This window comes from Lissotriton vulgaris, unplaced genomic scaffold (assembly GCF_964263255.1).
Source record: "Lissotriton vulgaris unplaced genomic scaffold, aLisVul1.2 SCAFFOLD_388, whole genome shotgun sequence".
In the NCBI taxonomy this organism is placed as follows: Eukaryota; Metazoa; Chordata; class Amphibia; order Caudata; family Salamandridae; genus Lissotriton; species Lissotriton vulgaris.
In genome coordinates, this window is record NW_028250124.1 from 810,071 (window position 1) to 825,591 (window position 15,521).

Below are 15,521 nucleotides of genomic sequence, written 5' to 3' on the forward strand. Positions count from 1 at the left end.
CTTTCCATTGTATCCTCACACATTCCAGACTCAGCAATCCATCTTGCAGACATAGCAACATACATTCTGCTCATCATGTCTCTAGCTGTTTGTTTAGCGGTTTCATCAGCAAAAGCATTCCCACGACCAACATCATCCGTGATTGCTTTATGAGCACTGCACTTTACAATCGCAACTTCAGTCGGCAAGGTTAGAGATTCCAACAAGTCGTTAACTAGTTGACCATGTTGAATCTTAGTCCCATGGGACGTAATGAAACCTCTTTCTCTCCACAAACGGCCAAAACTATGGGCCACGCCAAATGCGTACTGACTATCTGTAAAAACATTCACTCTCTTTCCCTTAGCTAAAATACACGCTCTTGTTAGAGCTATTAATTCTGCAGCTTGGGCAGAATTCTGACTCACTCTTGCAGTCTCCACAATCGTCTTCAAAGTCGTTACTGCGTAAGCAGCAGTCACATCACCATTCTCCAATTTAAAACATGACCCGTCCACATACAGCGTGCCATCTGGATCTGATAATGGAGTATCCTTTAAGTCAATACGCCCTTTTGTCTCTTCCTCCGTTCTAAAACAACAATCATGTGGCTCGGAATCACTCGACTCTTGATTAGCCGGCAACAGCGTTGCTGGATTCAATACATTACATCTTTTGATCTGAATATGACTCGCTAGTAATGTCAGCTCGTAACCAGATAATCTCGCACTGGTAAGGTGTTGTGTCTTAGTTCGGTTCATGAGTGTGTCCACTGCATGAGGAACCATGACCACTAGCATGTTATTCATCACCAAACCAGCAGATTGTCGAATGGAAGCTGCAGCTGCCGCTGTAGCTCTCAAACAACTAGGCAACGCTCTAGCTACCGGATCTAATGTTGATGAAAAATACGCACAAGGGCGTTGTTTATCACCAAACTTCTGTGTCAGAACACTCAACGCGCAACCTTCTCTCTCGTGAACGTAGAGCGTGAATGGTTTACTGTAATCAGGTGTACCCAATACAGGAGCTGAACACAATGCTTTTCGTAACTCAGAGAAACTCTCCTGACATTCATCAGACCATGGCACCGGACTCGGAACATTTTTCCCAGTCAAAGCTACCAACGGTTTTGCTAAAAGAGAAAAATTCGGGATCCACTGCCTACAGTAAGAGGTAATACCTAGAAAGGCACGTACTTCTCTCTGTGTGCGAGGAACACTCATCTGCGTAATTGCTTTTATTCTCTCTGGGGTCAACTTCCTTCCCTCCTTTGACAAGAGATGACCTAGGTAGGTCACTTCTTGGCAGCAGTATTGCATTTTCGAAGGTGATACCTTGTGATTTAAATTAGACAAGTGATGTAATAACGAGATCGTAGCTGTTTTGCAAGTTTCCTTGTCATCGGCAGCCACTAAAAGATCATCTACATACTGTACTAGAGCAGAACTTGGAGGAAGGACAAAGGAATCTAGCTGGCTTTTTAATGCTTGACTGTAAATAGATGGGCTCTCACAATAGCCTTGTGGAGCGCGTTTAAATCTGAAACTTCGACCTCCTAGACAGAAACCAAAGATATCTCTGCTTTCCTCGGCTATCGGAATGCTGAAAAAGGCATTCTTCAAGTCGATGACTGAAAACCAAGTAGCTGTAGCAGGAATCAATGTTAACAAGGCGGTGATGTCTGGTACTACAGGAAACTGCGGAACCACAATCTTATTAACTTCTCTGAGGTCGATGACAAACCTATACACTGGAGGCTTTGTAGGATCAGTTCGTTTCAAAATCGGTAATACAGGACTGTTACAAACATTTCCTCTAGTTTCTTCAATCACACCTTTCTTAATCAAATCTTGCACAATTAATAAAAGTGCACGCTCACCTTCACTAGATATTTTGTATTGAGGAATTCTTGGAAATTTTACATTTGCTTTCAAAGTTACTACATATGGTGGTATTTCTAAGAGGCCTACATCATTAGGACCAGTCGCCCAAAGAGAATCAGGGAGTGAACGCAGCTCTGGCGGGAGTGCATCCATTGACAAGTACATCGGAGAGGTGATTCTTTACCCAACGTAAGCTGTACTCCTTCCGGAGAACAGTACAATGTCGCATATAGTCGTTTTAACAAATCTAAACCAAGCAGATTTTCATTACAACCTGTCGTCAAAATCAGGGGTGCTTTCAAGTGACACGGTCCAACAGAAATAGACAAAGGACCAGATATGGGGTTGTAAACAGGGGCGCCTGAAAAACCTACAGAAACATTTGTTAAGCCGGACAAAGGTGCGCCAGGGAGTTTCGCATGAATGATAGAACTTTTTGCGGCACCAGTATCCAACAGAAACGGTTCGACTACACCTGATGTTGCTACTGCGACATAAGGCCCACTCTGATCCACTGGAACTGATACTACTCCCTCTCTCTGTCCATGGCTGTCCTAGTACCCATTTTGCTGAAATCCCTCATCCACTTCACAATAGTCTTCAACAAGATATTGTTGAGATCTATTTTGCTGAGTCGACTGGCCATTTTGTTGATCAAAGTGATTGGAAGGACGATCATTCGTTTGTGGAGGCATAGCACCTCGCCCTCGTCCTCTAGAATTCTGCACAAAACCACCACGACCTCTCTGGGCTGCGGCTGCATTATTTTGCGCTAAGATCGGACATTCATTCTTGTAGTGACCCTCTTTCTTACAGTACGCACACTGGTTCCACTGATATTGAGGCCTAGGTGAACTATAATCTGTCCTTTGATACGAGCCCTGTTGCGTATTAGTCTGATTCATGCGAGGCGGATACGCCTGTTGCAAAAGAACTTTAGTTTTTAAATCTTTCGTTTTCTTGTCTGATTTCTCTTTTTCCTCTTTATCCCTATTTTCATAATACTGTGCAGTTGCAAGTATTTGCGCAGTTGTAGAAACAGCCCACGCACTCTCTGAATCCTTTAATTTATTGCATAATTCAGGTAACAAATTATGCACAAATTTATCAACAAACAGTCTCTGTCCTCCTTCTGTGCTCATATCCTGACCACTATGATCTACAAAAGTCTCTTCGAACCTGGTGAAAAAATCGGAGACACTTTCGTCTTTCTTCTGCCTGCATGCTGATAACTTGTCCCAATTAACACGCAATGCGGGCATCAGAGTCTTCATTAAGTCAATTATCCTACCTGGAAGATTAGCAATTAGGGGTTCGGGTTTTGCACCACCTATTTGCTGACCATCCGCTGCAGTGATAGCTGCCCAATCACCACCTAAGGCAACTTGATGATCCTCTCTACGAATTTTAGCCCAAATTGGTTGCGGAACTACATTGCCAAATAACATATCGATGTCCGCTAAGTTCATTATACAAGCCTCAACTGTCTGTGTTAATTCCTTATAGTACCCAGCAGGATTCTTACGCGGATCTGGCAAGGCCTGCTTCACTGCTAGCACTTCGGCTCGCTTCCACGGAATGTGTATCCACACTCTCTGGAATTGCGCCGGAGCGGCTGCAATACCTCGAACATTATCAGCTTGCACAGCTTCGCGCCAAATTGGAGGAACCTCCCTCATTGGATATTGGCGACTTAACTTCGTCTTGCTTTTCTCTAAATCTCTCGGTGAACGAAGTGATGGATCATTCCTATAACTTAAAATCAGTTCCATCGCTTCTTCTATGTTTTCACCTACTATCAGTCCTGCAGCAAACTCTTTCTGAACCTTAATTAAGTCTTCTAGATTTGATTCAACATCATCTTCTTCTATCTCCTCACGTAACAGCGAGCACATCTCATCAAAGACATACCGTTGCGTTGGTTCTTTCCACTGCATAAATGTGTCTAACACATCTCTCGTACTATATCTCCTACACTTCGTAATCCATCTGAGAGCCATGGAATCTAAAATTCCCCGTTCCTCAGTACTCGGAAGCTGACTACGTCTCTGAACAGAGTCAGAAGTAGGAGTCTTGATTAAAGTTTTATAGAGAGGGGACAGAATATTAGAAACAGAATCAGTGATTCTTCGACGAACAGAAAGTGGAGTCAACACACTCGCAGACGTAGAAAACACAGTAGAGGTAGGAACAGATAGCGGGGCAGTAGGAGTATCGAGAAAAATAGTTTGTGGAATAGTAGGTGTAACCGAGACAGACACAGGTATAGAAGTCGGCAATCCAGGAAGAGGAGGAGCCGTAGGAACATTCACGTTAACCACGGGAGGTACAGGGACTTGATTCTGAGGGGCAGGAGCAGGAATACCAGGTTGTCCAGCAACTGGCAATTGAACATTCGGTACAAGTGGAGCCGTAGCACCTTGTGCATACGGTGGAGGTGACCGTAACAGATAAGACAGCAGAGGATCGTTTTCAGAATCCTCTAGTATCTTAGCTGTTTTCGATGGCAAGGCAGGATAGCACTTGTCAATCGCTAAATTATGCTCTCTAATGGCCACCTCTATGGCCTTCTCACACTCGTTATCTTGCAACTGCTTAGTTGCTTGCTCTAGAGTTAACTCTTCTTGCTCTCTCTGTTCTTTCTTTAACCTTTTCATTTCTCTCTGTTTGGATTCTTTTCGCCAGTAACGGAAAGAATCAAACATTGCCGGCCGGGCTTTCTTCCTAAACAATTTCGCTTCTAAATTGTCAAGAATTTCGGGTTCAAAACTACCATGCAGTGGCCAACTAAGGACACCATCTTTCTCAGTGTATCGGACCCATACCTCATTATAAGATATAGGACCCACACCATGTTTACAGTACAAGTCATATAGGGGAGTCCCAATCGGAGGAACCAGACATGAGTCCTCCAATCGTGAGTCACTGTTACAACCGAAACAAGACAACATACAGTTTCTCCGACTTACCATTTTTCAGACCGGAACACAAAACAAACAAAACGAGAAACAGATATGTGCACCTGAACCAAGAACTTAGGCCTACCAAAACGAACTGATGTATCGATACCCAAACTAAACCAAATAGATTATCGTAACCAGAACAACCAGTGATAATCTTACGAAACCAAACCAAACCAAGAATCACAACTAGCAACCACTAAATACTTAACTGAGGCACTGAAGACGTCACCAAGGAGAAACCCGTCACGTTTCGCTGTACTAAGGACTGCACCTCGGGTCCAAGACAGGGCGACGGTCAAGGCAACGGCCCACTGCAGCCGTCCTGAACGGGAACCCTCGTGGAAGAGAACGTCGGGCCACTTTTGCGATATGCCGGGATCGATGAAGTGGGGCGCCTCCCTCAGGAATCTTCACACGAAGCTTCTCGAACTCTTCAGGCTTTTGGACCGGTACCGAATGACGTCGCCCCACGTTGGGCGCCAATTGGAGTTCTGGACTTTTTGGTTCCGTCCAGAGGTGTCAGGGAACAACACCCAAAGACCCCGGAGTTCCACCTGCCTTGGTGCGCAAATGAACAGAAACACGGGCTTCTCGATGGTGGCGTCAAAGACCAAAGGTTTATTACTGCAGGGACACAGAAGTCACAGAAACCACACATGGGCAGATTCTAGGAGCCTGTTCAAATTGTACAAAGAGGGTTGCTCCTTATATACTAAATTTTGGCCTTCAGGCGAATTCTTCACATGTTGGTACATTCCCAAAACCTTTGTGTCTAAAACAATAAATATTTAGCGTTACACAGGAACCGTCGATAAAATCTGATACCAAACATCCACGAAGAGGGGTTCCCACTAGTTCATCACAATCCCTTGTCAATATTGCATTCAAGAGCCGGACCGCCTCATCGTAAATTTCGTTACCTCCCCCTAATAAAGATTCAGAAAGAAAGGAACGGAGCCAGGTGTGGAAGATAGGAAAGCGGGATAAGAGATGTTTGTAGGTTGTAAATGGGCAAGGCTACCGGCTTCGGCCGCCTAATCGTGATCAGGACAATGGACACGAAGACCAGTTTAGCAGGACTGGCCTCGGGCAGAGGAGGCAGCCTTTGTCGAGTCATGCAACGACAGCGTGATCTGGTTTAAGGTGCACGTGTCATGAAAGAGGTGAATCTCCGGCTAAGGCTACGTGTCCTTAATCGAAATGAAGTGATCAGAGGTTATTGCGTATGTGAGGGCAAGAAACACAAAATGGCTGCCATGATCTAAGATGGATGCCGTGGGTAGATCAGAAATGTGTTCATAACAGGAGTGCTCTTGCTCGTAGCATAGCGAAAACACCAGGATATGCTAAATGGATCATTTGCGGTTCGCTGATACCAATATTATGTATTTCCGACAATATTGAAAACACGGGTTCAAATCGTCACGGAACCTCAACTCCCCATCTGCCATTGTGCCCGGAGCGGGTCATGTCCAGCGGGTGCCGGGTGCTTGAAGCTAGAAGCGATAGCCCCACGGGGCTCACCCCCGCCTCACCTGGTAAGTGAAAAAACGATAAGAGTAGTGGTATTTCACCGGTGGTCCGAGGGACTCCCACTTATCCTACACCTCTCATGTCTCTTCACAGTGCCAGACTAGAGTCAAGCTCAACAGGGCCTTCTTTCCCCACTGTTTCTGCCAAGCCTGTTCCCTTGGCTGTGGTTTTGCTAGATAGTAGGTAGGGACAGTGGGAATCTCGTTCATCCATTCATGCGCGTCACTAATCAGATGACAAGGCATTAAGAAAGTCATAGTTGTTAGATAACTGCAGGTGGGGGGTGGAGGATGGGATCTGGGGTGATTGTTGTGGGTTTATTCAGATACTCACAATATGGATTAAAGATACAGACTGGGATATCTCATGTCAATAAAAAAGGTGCACATAGGAATGTGTTGATGTTAGGAGCTCTGCACACGGCGTGGTTGTACTAACTATGTGTCCATGTGTATACTACCAGAGCATATGTTGCTGAACCATACTGATACTCCTTGGTTCTAATGTGGAAGCAAAAGACTGTATGTACTATCGAATAAACTTAATAAAGTTTGTATACCCGCGCTTCATTGAATTTCTTCACTTTGACATTCAGAGCACTGGGCAGAAATAAAATCTCGTAAACACCCGCCTCGGGCTTTCGCTATGCTTTGTTTTGATTAAACTGTCAGATTCCCCTGGTCCGCACCAGTTCTAATTCAGCTTCTAGGCGCTGGCTGAGGCAGAACACCAGCCCGGCGCCCCGGGTAGGGGGCACAGGGAAAGGCATTCACCGCAGCTTGGGCAATCCACAGGAAGCAAGATATCACTCCTTGCAAAAGCCCACTCCTTAGTTCATGCCCACACATGGATCCCCCCACAATACACCTTATCATCGCACATCAACACTCATATCAACTCACCCACAAACTGCCCGCCAAGCGTTATCACTAACATCAACACTCCTCTCCCTATTAACTACACGACCAGTTCCCTTACCTGCTCTACCTTCCTTTAACATCCCACCTCACAACGCCAATACTACCTCCCCGCCTCAACCTGATATATACCCAATAATCTTGGGTGATAACTTTCTCACGAATTTACATATCTCTCCCTCACCATCCTCATCCATTATGCCCCTTACTCGTCAGTCTACGATCCCAGTTCTCTTAGGAATGAGCAGACTCCCCCTTCATCTACCATCACATAGACGACCCCAACAACTTATACCTATACCCCCATGTCCCCCCACCCAACTACCAGACCCCACTCCCCTCTGCTGCATGTTGATCAACTGCCGATCCGCCTCCTGCCACGCAACTGAGATTGCGGAATCCATTCTCAGCGAAAACATAGACATTGCATTCCTAACTGAAACCTGGCTCACCGTCCACTCCACCCCTATTCTCGACTTGCTTATTCCCCCAGGTTATTCTATCATTAAGAAAGATAGAGTCGAGCAAATAGGAGGAGGCCTTACCCTAATCTTTAAAGTTGAACTTAACATCTTGCTTATACAGCTACAAGACCCTTCGTCTTTTGAATACCTCTGCGCCAATCTCATTATTCCTAGCTCCCCCTCCATTCGGTTGCACAATATCTACCACCCCCCTGGTAATAGTATCTCTTTTACTGAAGAGATGTCTGATCTTATTATACAATCATCGCTCTCCCACTCCAAGAATCTCTTCCTTGGTGACTTCAACATCCACTGGAACAAAAATGAAGACCCTGCTGTCATCCTATTTAAGGATGCCATGAACATCACCAACATGACCCAACTCTGCCATTCCCCTACTCATACCAAAGGTGCCACCTTTGATGCTATAATGACTAGCAAAGATCTGGCCTCTCTCTCTAATATACTTCCTGTCGACTGTCCTGATCACCACTTTATCCTCTTCATCTTGAATAGCTCCATTTCACGCCCTGCCCCATCAACACTTTACCTTTGAAACTAACACGCAACCTTCACCGTATTCCACCTGGCGAATTGGAATCCTCCATTAAAACATGCCTACTTCTCCCCCCTCTCTCTGACAGCACCAACGACTTAACCAATCATTATAATAATTCTATTCTTGAAGCCCTCGACCAAATTGCTCCAATTAAACTCAAACAACATAAAAACAACCCTCCCAAGTCTTGGTTCAATTCGAACTCAATAATGAAAGATGCGCCCTCAAACAATCTGAACATGTTTGGAGGAATCATCCCTCCTCTGATAATCTGGCTCTCCTTAGAACTGAGAGAGCCCATTACAAAAAACACATCTTCAACGAAAACGCCTCCTTTCTCCGGTCACAACTTGACCAGGCTAGACCGCCCCAGAGAACTCTTTAACATTGTTAAAAAACAAACTTCCGCTGGCCCTCCTAAAATATTAGCCTCTATGGAAAGATGCAAAGAAATTGCCAGCTTCTTTATGAATAAAGTCAACAAGATAGAACTATCATTCTCTTCCCCCCATCTCACTCCAACCTCCCCTCAGCCAACACACACTCTCCAACACTCCTAACTCACTCTCTTCCTCCTTTCCCACACTACACGATCCCCCTCAACCCATCCCTGCTCTCCCCCAACAAGGCTCTTCTCCTAAGGGCCACCTTGCTAAAAACAACGCCTCATGGAGTGAATTTAGTCTGGTTTCTGAAACCACGATCATCAACATCATTTCCAAACTCAAATCTTCCTCCCATACCAAAGACCCCCTCCCCACCCATCTGGTTCAAGAACTCAAATATATCATTGCCCCTACTTGGACCAATATCATCAACTTCTCTTTTTCTTCTGGCTGTGTCACTGCCTCCCTTCAACTAGGCCAAATCTCCCCCATTCTTAAAAACACCTCGGCTGACCCTAACGACCTTAACAACCTACGCCCTATCTCTAACCTTCCCTTTCTCTCTAAGGCCTTTGAAAAATGTGTCCTGTCCCAATTAGAGAACCATATCATCTCCTTTAATCTCCTTGACGTTTTCCAATCCGGTTTTAAAAAGGGATGCAGCACCGAAACTGCTATGCTAAATATTACAGATGACATTCATCGCTCCCTAGACAAAGGTGAATCATCACTACTAATTCTCCTTGACCTCTCGGCTTCATTTGATGCTGTCCACCATCCCACCCTTCTCAACACTCTCACAAATCGATTTGGCTTTGAAGGCACTGTATTCAAATGGTTCTCCTCGTTCCTTCAAAATAGATCACAGCAAATCAAGCTCAACCACTGCCTCTCCAATCCTCAACCTGTCTCACTCGGTGTCCCTCAAGGATCCATCCTCTCCCCAACCCTATTCAATCTTTTCACTCACTCTCATTCTCAAACAAGCCAAAATCAGTTACCACCTCTATGCCGACGACACCCAACTATACTACAAGATCAAATCCCACAATGACATTCTTCACCTCAATGATACCTTGACTAGAGTTCAAGCCTGGTTCCATCTGAACCATCTAAAACTGAATCCGAAAAAAACTGAAATCATGCTTTTCACCCCCAAAAAACAATTCCCTTCCCATTCAACTCTGGATCAATGATATCAATGCACTTAATTGCTCCCTCTCCACCTCTAATTCTGGAAAATCCCTAAGCATCAGCATTGATCAGAATCTTAATCTCATCCCCCACATTAAAAACACAGCCAAAAGTGCTCTTTTCACCCTTCACCACCTCAAAAAAATCAAACCTTTTATTCCAGCTGATGATTTCAAAATCGTTGTCCAATCGCTTGTCCTTTCCAGGATTGACTATGGTAACGCCACACTTGCCGGCACCCCTAAAGTCCATCTTGCACTGATTAAATCTGTTCTCAATCTAGCCGCTAGACTTATCTCTGATTGCAAAAGATTTGACCACATCTCCCCCATCCTCAAAAATCTCAATTGTCTCCCAATAGAAAGAAGATCCACCTACAAGATTGCATGCATCACTCACAAAGCTCTTCACCAAAACACCCCCTCTTACCTTGCAATCAAACTACAGAAAGCAGGGTGCTCCAGGTCCCTGAGGAGCACTAACTCCCTTATCCTGATCCCTCCCATACTCAAATGTAAAAAGACGCAATCCCGGGCATTCTCTGGTAACGCTCCTACGATTTAGAAATCTCTCACCAAGAATCTTCGCTGCAACTCCTCTTACCCTCTCTTCAAAGCGGGACTCAAAGTAGTTCTTCTCAACAAATATTGGGGTATCTAATGTTACTGAATCTGAAATTGTTCACTCTTTACTCTTTCCCTGTCCACTTCTTCCCCACCACCTCTCCCTCGTTTCATATTCTCTCTCCCCTCCTCCACACCCCCATCTCCCTCGTAACTTTCAACTTTCATCTTCCCCTTAATTATCTCTCTGTTTCTTTGCCCTCATAGCCCTTCTGAATGCAATGCTATATCCCTTGTAAATTTTCTGCACACTGTTAATTTTATATTATTATGTTTACCTTCCTTGTAAGGCGCTCTGATACTCTTGGGTCCAGCAGCGCTATATAAAACCTTCGAAATAAATAAATAAATAAATGTCCAGAGTCGCCGCTGCCCCAGAGGGTGGCGCTTCGTCCAGCCATGGCAGGTACCCAGCCCCGCTTCATGCTCCAGCCCGACCGACCCAGCCCTTAGAGCCAATCCTTATCCCGAAGTTGATGATCTGACATGCCAACTTCCCTTACCTACATTGTTCCAACATGCCAGAGGCTGTTCACCTTGGAGACCTGCTGCGGATATGGGTACGGCCCAGCACAAGATTTACACCATCTTCCCCAGATTTTCAAGGACTAGCGAGAGCTCACCGGATGCCACCGGAACCGCAATGCTTTCCAAGGCTCGGACCCCTTGCTCGGGGCAAACTCATTTCAGGATGCCCTGCCCTTGACTAACAAAAGAGAACTCTCCCCGGGGCTCCCGCCGGCTTCTCCGTGATCATTTGCGTTACCACACTGGACGCCACGAGGGCGCCCATCTCCGCCAGTCTGGGTTTGAGGATCTGAACCTGACTCTCTTTCGGTAGGCTGAGGGCAACAGAGGCCATCGCCCGTCACTTCCGAACAGCGCTCGCACATCTCTCAGGACCTACAGACCCATGTTCAACTGCTGTTCACATGGAACCCTGCTCCACTTCGACCTTCAAAGATCTCATTTGAATATTTGCTACTACCACCAAGCTCTGCACCTGCGGCGGCTCCACCCGGGCCCTCGCCCTTGACTTCTGTGCGCACCGCAGTGGCTCTCTTACTCGTCGCTGCTTAGCCCCCGCTAAGTGTGGCTCACTGGTTAGAGGAGGTATACCCTGAAGCTGAGGTCAGACCCGGGACCAGGGTTCGATTCCCGACGCGGCAGGGTCCTGAACCCAATTGTCCGCGGACTCGATAATTCTCGCTTCGGTGCCCACTCTAAGCACGAGTTCACACTATGCAGCTCTGGGCAACAAGCTTGCTTAATCTCCACAACGGCCCCCCGCGGCGGGATGCCTGGCTTTCACCTTGGGGATGCCCAGCACGGGTGATCTCATAGGGAAAAATCAGGACGGGTTCCCAAGGCAAGCACCGAGATGCCCAAGGGTACATCGAGCGCTATATAAGAACACACATACATACATACATACATACATACATACATACTTTCAGTGCCGGCGACGGACGGGTATGGGCCCGATGCTCCAGGACCATCCAATTTCAGGGCTAGTTGATTCAGCAAGTGAGTCGTTACATACTCCTTAGCGGATTCCAACTTCCATGCCCACCATCCTCCTGTCTATATCAACCAACACCTTTTCTGGGGTCTGATGAGCGTCGGCATCGGCCGCCTTAACCCGGCGTTCTTTTCATCCCACAGCGCCAGTTCTGCTTCCCAAAAGAGGCCCACTAGGCACTCGCATTCTATGCCCGGCTCCAAGCCAGCAAGCTGGGCTTCCCACCCATTTAAAGTTTGAGAATAGGTTGAGATCGTTTCGGCCCCAAGACTTCTAATCATTCACTTTACCAGATAAAACTGGGCACTCCAAGGGCCAGCTATCCTGAAGGATACTTTGGAGGGAACCAGCTACTAGATGGTTTGATTAGTCTTTCGCCCCTATACGCAGGTCAAAAGACTGATTTGCACGTCAGGACCACTACGGACCTCCACCAGAGTCTCCTCTGGCTTAGCCCTGCCCAGGCATAGTTCACCAACTTTCGGGTTCTAGCATGCAAGCTCATATTCCACCTCCCCGACACAGCGGGCGAGACGGGATGATGGTGCGCCTGCCACTGGAAGCGTGGAGGGATCCCACCTCAGCCAGCACGTGCCAGCCCTCACCTTCAATGCGCCACTCGGTTTCGCTCCGCCCTCCAATTTGTGCATGTGTTAGACTCCTTCGTCCCTGTTTCAAGACTGGTCGGGTGGGTAAACGACATCGCCACAGACCCCTCTTGCCTGGTGTGGACCTCCCCACTCGGTAGTGTGACCCAGGTGGGGCACACTGAGCACAATCCGCCCTTGTCGACAGTCGCTCCGGGAGCAGGTGGCCCCTTCCCCTCTCCTGCGTGCCCCAAGGGGCGACAGGGAGCGGGTACCAGGGGAGGGCACGGAGTTGGTCGAATCTCCCTAAGCCCCGTGAACACGGCGAGACTGCTGCCAGGGGGGCTGTAACACCCTATGCTGGAGCAGAGGGCCACCTGCCACCCCGAAGCCTTCCCAGCCAACCCGGAGCCGGTCACAGTGCACCGCAGTGGAGGAAAAGCGGCCTGCGGGGGCCGGGTAGGACCCAGTCATGCGGAGGGGATCCAGAACTACCGGGCCACCGACCATCCCGCCGTGTTGAATCCTCCAGGCAGACTGCACTGACCCCACCCGTTTACCTCTCGGCGGTTTCACGCCCTCTTGAACTTCCTCTTCAAAGTTCATTTCAACCTTCCCTTACGGTTCTTGTTGGCTATCGGTCTCGCGCCCATATTTAGCCTTAGATGGAGTTTACCACCCACTTGGGCTGCATTCCCCAGCAACCCAACTCCAAGAAGACCCGATCCCAGCTCGCCGGTGCCGCTACTGGCCAACACTGTCCACGGAGTGAGCCTCGTTCTGAAGGACTTGGTTGCTTGTGTTCTATATTCAAGGTTGGTTGTGTAATGAATGGTTGGGTTCCTATGAGAGTCCAGCCCAAAGTTTCCAAGAATTTCTCAAGGTCTTCTTGATTCACATACCCTTATGTCTTGCTGTGTCTTGTGATCGCCATTACTGTCGGCTCCCTCCAGGAGACCGTATTTATTGTACCCTTGCTTAAGTCATGTGTATTGAGAAAAAAACACCTTCTAATGACATTTGTTCCAAACGAAGAATCAGCTAAAACATAAATATGGAGATTGTTGAGCATGAATGGCCTATTTTGTTTTGTTTGCTGCGTGTTGTATGGCTCCTGCTAGCTGGTATTGCAAGATTAAGGCAATTATTGGGTATCGGGTGAGTTTGCAGTAGATACATTTTGCTGCTGGAGTCTGTGTGCTCTCTGTAACTCTTGCAGTTCATTGAAAACAGTTGTCAGGAGTTTGGGCATCATATTCTGCAGAATTAATAAGACCATCTCCCTCTGACCTCTCTGCTACATCTTAAAAACAGACATTTAATCAGCAGGACCATTCTTCCAGGTCAGCAATCTTGTTTCGTATTGTCCATATGTTTGGCCGCCTTTCAGGAAGACCAGGCAGATGTTTCCACATCTGTTATTCCATTTTCTGTGGTGTCAAGACAGTGGTGAAAGGAGGTCAGCTCTATCTACATTTATTTTACCTCGTCTGAGACTTCTGCAAGCTATGTGTTCATTTTCCCTACGTATGTGCCAATAATGGATCCTTCTGCCATTACAGCATCGAAGATGAGACTAGAGGTAGGGGCCATTGCTTCTGTTGATGAAGACTGATTGTTTTCACTCTCATAATCATCTTTTTTAGCCTGATGAAGTTTTGTGGTATGGTTTCTGCTAGAATCTGTTCTTGTTATTACTGGTCTCTGGAGCTTTCTAATTAATATAATCCATTCAATACTTAAGATGGTTAGGAAAAATCTTCCCCTGCTGCCGTTTAATGCTAGGAAACTGCGGGCTCAAGCCTTAATTATTTCACGTCTAGACTACGCAAATGCCCTTTATTTGTGCTACCCGCGTTCAACGATAAAGAAGCTTCAGACTGTGCAGAACTGTGCAGCTCGACTCCTCTTACAGACCCCCCACAGAGAATCTGCTCAACCATCTATAGCCTCCATACACTGGTTCCCATTTGCGCAGAGGATTCAGTTCAAATCCCTATGTATCCTTGTTAGATTTGGGGGTCTCTAGTTGGCTCAGGTAGGTACTTGTGACAAATAGGGACCCTCTCCTCTAGTCAGGATAAGGAGGATTACACTCCTAAAAAACACCCCTGCTCACCCTCAAGGTTGCGTGGCGCGAGCAGTCAAGGCTTATCTCAGAGGCGTTGTAAGTTAAGTTGTTGTGACCACATACAGTAACCCAGTGAAAACACTACAAATTGACACCACACCGGTTTTATATCAAAAATAAGTAAATTTTATATAGAGTTACTACAAGATCATAAACGACAAAAGTACATACTATGATTACTTTAAAATGGTAGATTTAAGCTTAGTTCAGTTTAGTTTCTAGATGCGACACTCTGAGTCAATGTACCTTAGGTTGCGTTGCGCTTCCACAACAAGCAATTTCGCAGCGATGGGAAATTTAGCAAAGTTCAGATACAAAGAAATAAAGACGTGAAGATCTTCCAGATGAGGCACACTTCTCTGGGATGTAAGAAGGTCTTGGTTCGATGCGTGGACTACGGCGGGGAAATCCAAGATGGGACGGCAACAGCTCCAGCGGCGGCGCGCTTCACGGGGAAGCGAGGTGCTCTTGATCAATGCGGTGCAGTGCGGCAGTTCCAGCGGCGACACCCTCCTTCTTCGGAGTTGCGACGGCCGGCACAGCGATGGCGACACGCTCCGACCTCGTTCCGAGATTCTTCTCCTGATGCGGTGCAGTACGACAACCACAGCGGCGACACCCTCCTTCTTCGGAGTTGCGACGGCAGCAGCAGTGACAGCGACACGTATCCTCTTCGTTGCAGCACGCTTCTGCCCGATGTGGTGCAGTGCAACAGTTCCAGTCGCGACACCCTACTACGGCAGGCACAGCGACTGCGACACGCTTCTTCTCGTTGAG

The 15,521-nt window shown here is 47.0% G+C and overlaps 1 pseudogene; it reads right to left on the reverse strand.

Moving 5' to 3' along the window:
• Positions 1–11,023: 11,023 nt before the first annotated feature.
• Positions 11,024–13,505, reverse strand: LOC147663362 (28S ribosomal RNA; annotated as a pseudogene).
• Between the last annotated feature and the right edge of the window lie 2,016 nt (positions 13,506–15,521).